The sequence below is a fragment of the Triticum aestivum genome, chromosome 3B (assembly GCF_018294505.1).
Source record: "Triticum aestivum cultivar Chinese Spring chromosome 3B, IWGSC CS RefSeq v2.1, whole genome shotgun sequence".
Taxonomy (NCBI): Eukaryota; Viridiplantae; Streptophyta; class Magnoliopsida; order Poales; family Poaceae; genus Triticum; species Triticum aestivum.
The window spans coordinates 38,917,140-38,923,092 of NC_057801.1; positions in this window are offsets into that span (position 1 = coordinate 38,917,140).

The window sequence follows — 5,953 nt, forward strand, 5'->3', positions numbered from 1 at the left end:
GGCATGCTTACTTGGTAAGTACTAGGAGATGCTCTTCACCACCACCGTCATTTCCTCGTCGCTGCCTCGTCGGTGACAACTCATGCCATGTCGCGATTGCTCGTTGATTTCCTTGTTGCCGACGGCACTCTCCATGGGATCACGCCGCGGCAGACTATCGTGGAGATTCTAGAAGACTGGTGACTCTTGGTTGTGCGGGTCACGATCGAGACAGCAGTACGCGGCAGCGCCGACATGGGAGAGGAGGCCACAGTGGGAAATGAAGCATACCAGCCGGCCGCGGCGTAATGTTGGCTGGTTTGGGCTCTGGGCTTTATCGCTCACTCGTAGGCCCAAACTGCCCCGGGTAGATATTTTCAGAGATCCATTAAATCAAACATACTGCCCAAGTCTGAAAATCATTACTTTGCCAGACAGAGTATGTCAAGAAGTAGGGGCATGATGTTATACCTTTGTTCATCATAGATAGGAGTAGTGATGGCCAACTTGCATTGCTGATTCTCTTGCACATACTAGTTAGTTCTGTCAAAGAATTAACATGGTACTGAGGAAAAGAGAAACATAATTGAATAGTATGGTACTGAGCAAAAGAGAAACATAATTAAATACGAGGAAATAGGTGATAGTACTAACTGATGTTTCGACTTTCAAAAATCGGCCATGGTTCTAACACTTGTCACCTGATTACCAGTTCACATTGGTGTAAACCAAGACCTTTCCAGATTACTGTATTTGATTGATACGAATCCCAGCAGGTGTTCGATGCTCGTTTCAACTGCAAGGAAACATATTATTTTATCTTTTGGGAACAACGAGGCTTCCAGATTGCTGATTTCCTTCAAAATGCAGTAAGACGCCATTCAGGCTAGAGAAGAACTAGGTAAAATTCAGATCCCCAAAGTGTCCTTGCCACTTGCCAGTGTACCCAACTAAAATATCACCTATAACCTATTCAATTCAGCAGATCTGCACCAAGAAGAAATCCATAGTAATAATCATAGCAGTTAAAGGGGCATGCTTACTTGGTATGTACTAGGAGATGCTCTTCACCACCACTGTCATTTCCTCGTCGTTGCCTCGTCGGTGACAACTCAAGCCATGTCGCGATTGCTCGTTGTTTTCCTTGTTGCTGGCAGCACTCTCCATGGGATCACGCCGCGGGAGACTATCGCGGAGATTCTAGAAGACTGGTGACTCTTGGTTGTGCGGGTCACGATGGCGACAGAAGTATGCGGCAGCGCCGGCATGGGAGAGGAGGCCACAGTGGGAAATGAAGCATACCAGCCGGCCGCGGCGTAATGTTGGCTGGTTTGGGCTCTGGGCTTTATCGCTCACTCGTAGGCCCAAACTGCCCCGGGTAGATATTTTCAGAGTTCCATTAAATCAAACATACTGCCCAAGTCTGAAAATCATTACTTTGCCAGACAGAGTATGTCAAGAAGTAGGGGCATGATGTTATACCTTTGTTCATCATAGATAGGAGTAGTGATGGCCAACTTGCATTGCTGATTCTCTTGCACATACTAGTTAGTTCTGTCAAAGAATTAACATGGTACTGAGCAAAAGAGAAACATAATTGAATAGTATGGTACTGAGCAAAAGAGAAACATAATTAAATACGAGGAAATAGGTGATAGTACTAACTGATGTTTCGACTTTCAAAAATCAGCCATGGTTCTAACACTTGTCACCTGATTACCAGTTCACATTGGTGTTAACCAAGACCTTTCCAGATTACTGTATTTGATTGATACGAATCCCAGCAGGTGTTCGATGCTCGTTTCAACTGCAAGGAAACATATTATTTTATCTTTTGGGAACAACGAGGCTTCCAGATTGCTGATTTCCTTCAAAATGCAGTAAGACGCCATTCAGGCTAGAGAAGAACTAGGTAAAATTCAGATCCCCAAAGTGTCCTTGCCACTTGCCAGTGTACCCAACTAGAATATCACCTATAACCTATTCAATTCAGCAGATCTGCACCAAGAAGAAATCCATAGTAATAATCGTAGCAGTTAAAGGGGCATGCTTACTTGGTATGTACTAGGAGATGCTCTTCACCACCACTGTCATTTCCTCGTCGCTGCCTCGTCGGTGACAACTCAAGCCATGTCGCGATTGCTCGTTGTTTTCCTTGTTGCCGGCGGCACTCTCCATGGGATCACGCCGCGGGAGACTATCGCGGAGATTCTAGAAGACTGGTGACTCTTGGTTGTGCGGGTCACGATGGCGACAGAAGTATGCGGCAGCGCCGGCATGGGAGAGGAGGCCACAGTGGGAAATGAAGCATACCAGCCGGCCGCGGCGTAATGTTGGCTGGTTTGGGCTCTGGGCTTTATCGCTCACTCGTAGGCCCAAACTGCCCCGGGTAGATATTTTCAGAGTTCCATTAAATCAAACATACTACCCAAGTCAGAAAATCATTACTTTGCCAGACAGAGTATGTCAAGAAGTAGGGGCATGATGTTATACATGTGTTCATCATAGATAGGAGTAGTGATGGCCAACTTGCATTGCTGATTCTCTTGCACATACTAGTTAGTTTTGTCAAAGAATTAACGTGGTACTGAGCAAAAGAGAAACATAATTAAATAGTATGGTACTGAGCAAAAGAGAAACATAATTAAATACGAGGAAATAGGTGATAGTACTAACTGATGTTTCGACTTTCAAAAATCAGCCATGGTTGTAACACTTGTCACTCGATTACCAGTTCACATTGGTGTTAACCAAGACCTTTCCAGATTACTGTATTTGATTGATACGAATCCAAACAGGTGTTCGATGCTCGTTTCAACTGCAAGGAAACATATTATTTTATCTTTTGGGAACAACGAGGCTTCCAGATTGCTGATTTCCTCCAAAATGCAGTAAGACGCCATTCAGGCTAGAGAAGAACTAGGTAAAATTCAGATCCCCAAAGTGTCCTTGCCACTTGCCAGTATACCCAACTAAATATCACCTATAACATATTCAATTCAGCAGATCTGCACCAAGAAGAAATCCATAGTAATAATCGTAGCAGTTAAAGGGGCATGCTTACTTGGTAAGTACTAGGAGATGCTCTTCACCACCACCGTCATTTCCTCGTCGCTGCCTCGTCGGTGACAACTCATGCCATGTTGCGATTGCTTGTTGATTTCCTTGTTGCCGGCGGCACTCTCCATGGGATCACGCCGTGGGAGACTATCGTGGAGATTCTAGAAGACTGTTGACTCTTGGTTGTGCGGGTCACGATGGCGACAGCAGTACGCGGCAGCGCCGGCACGGGATAGGAGTTCATAGTGGGAAACGAAGCATACCAGCCGGCCACGGCGTAATGTTGATTGGTTTGGGCTCTGGGCTTTATCGCTCACTCGTAGGCCCAAACTGCCCCGGGTAGATATTTTCAGAGTTCCATTAAATCAAACATACTGCCCAAGTCAAAAAATCATTACTTTGCCAGACAGAGTATGTCTAGAAGTAGGGGCATGATGTTATACCTGTGTTCATCATAGATAGGAGTAGTGATGGCCAACTTGCATTGCTGATTCTCTTGCACATACTAGTTAGTTCTGTCAAAGAATTAACATGGTACTGAGCAAAAGAGAAACATAATTAAATAGTATGGTACTGAGCAAAAGAGAAACATAATTTAATCAGCCATGGTTCTAACACTTGTCACCCGATTACCAGTTCACATTGGTGTTAACCAAGCCCTTTCCAGATTACTGTATTTGATTGATACGAATCCAAACAGGTGGTCGATGCTCGTTTCAACTGCAAGGAAACATATTATTTTTTCTTTTGGGAACAACGAGGCTTCCAGATTGCTGATTTCCTCCAAAATGCAGTAAGACGCCATTCAGGCTAGAGAAGAACTAGGTAAAATTCAGATCCCCAAAGTGTCCTTGCCACTTGCCAGTGTACCCAACTAAATATTGATGGAAATATGCCCTATAGGCAATAATAAAGTTATTATTTATTTCCTTATTTCATGATAAATGTTTATTATTCATGCTAGAATTGTATTAACCGGAAACATAATACATGTGTGAATACATAGACAAACAGAGTGTCACTAGTATGCCTCTACTTGACTAGCTCGTTAATCAAAGATGGTTATGTTTCCTAACCATGGACAAAGAGTTGTTATTTGATTAACGGGATCACATCATTAGGTGAATGATCTGATTGACATGACCCATTCCATTAGCTTAGCACCCGATCGTTTTGTATGTTGGTATTGCTTTCTTCATGACTTATACATGCTTTCTTCATGACTTATACATGTTCCTATGACTATGAGATTATGCAACTCCCGTTTGTCGGAGGAACACTTTGTGTGCTACCAAACGTCACAACGTAACTGGGTGATTATAAAGGTGATCTACAGGTGTCTCCAAAGGACATGTTGGGTTGGCGTATTTCGAGATTAGGATTTGTCACTCCGATTGCCGGAGAGGTATCTCTGGGCCCTCTCGGTAATACACATCACATAAGCCTTGCAAGCATTGCAACTAATGAGTTAGCTGTGAGATGATGTATTACGGAACGAGTAAAGAGACTTGCCGGTAACGAGATTGAACTAGGTATTGAGATACCGACGATCAAATCTCGGGCAAGTAACATACCGATGACAAAGGGAACAACGTATGTTGTTATGCAGTCTGACCGATAAAGATCTTCATAGAATATGTAGGAGCCAATATGAGCATCCAGGTTCCGCCATTGCTTATTGACCGGAGATCTGTCTCGGTCAAGTCTACATTGTTCTCGAACCGTAGGGTCCGCACGCTTAACGTTTCGATGACAGTTATATTATGAGTTTATGAGTTTTGATGTACCGAAGGAGTTCCGAGTCCCGGATGAGATCGGGGAGATGACGAGGAGTCTCAAAATGGTCGAGATGTAAAGATCGATATATTGAACGACTATATTCGGAGTTCGGAAAGGTTCCGAGTGTTTCGGGTATTTTCGGGAGTACCGGGGAGTTACGGGAATTCGTATTGGGCCTTAATGGGCCATACGGGAAAGGAGAGAAAGGCCTCAAAAGGTGGCCGCACCCCTCCCCATTGGCTAGTCTGAATTGGACTAGGGAGGGGGGGCGCCCCCTTCCTTCCTTCTCCTTTTCCCTTCCCTTTCCTTCCCTTCTACTCCTACTACTTGGAAGGGCTCCTAGTTCTACTAGGAAAGGGGGAATCCTACTCCCGGTGGGAGTAGGACTCCCCTAGGGCGCGCCATAGAGAGGGCCGGCCCTCCCCTCCTCCACTCCTTTATATACAGGGGCAGGGGGAACCCCATAGAGACACAAGTTGATCTTCGTGATCGTTCCTTAGCCGTGTGCTGTGCCCCCCTCCACCATATTCCACCTCGGTCATATTGTAGCGGTGCTTAGGCGAAGCCCTGCGACGCTAGAACATCAAGATCGTCACCACGCCATCGTGCTGACGAAACTCCTCCCCGACGCTTTGCTGGATCGGAGCCCGGGGATTGTCATCGAGCTGAACATGTGCCAAGAACTCGGAGGTGCCGGAGTAACGGTGCTTTGATCGGTTGGATCGGGAAGATGTACGACTACTTCCTCTACGTTGCGTCAACGCTTTCGCTTCGGTCTACGAGGGTACGTAGACAACACTCTCCCCTCTCATTGCTATGCATCACCATGATCTTGTGTGTGCGTAGGAATTTTTTTGAAATTACTACGTTCCCCAACAGTGGCATCCGAGCCTAAGTTTTATGCGTCGATGTTATATGCACGAGTAGAACACAAGTGAGTTGTGGGTGATATAAGTCATACTGCTTACCATCATGTCATACTTTGGTTCGGCGGTATTGTTGGATGAAGCAGCCCGGACCGACATTACGCGTACGCTTACGCGAGACTGGGTTGACCGCCGTGCTTTGCACACAGGTGACTAGCGGGTGTCAGTTTCTCCAACTTTAGTTGAACCGAGTGTGGCTACGCCCGGTC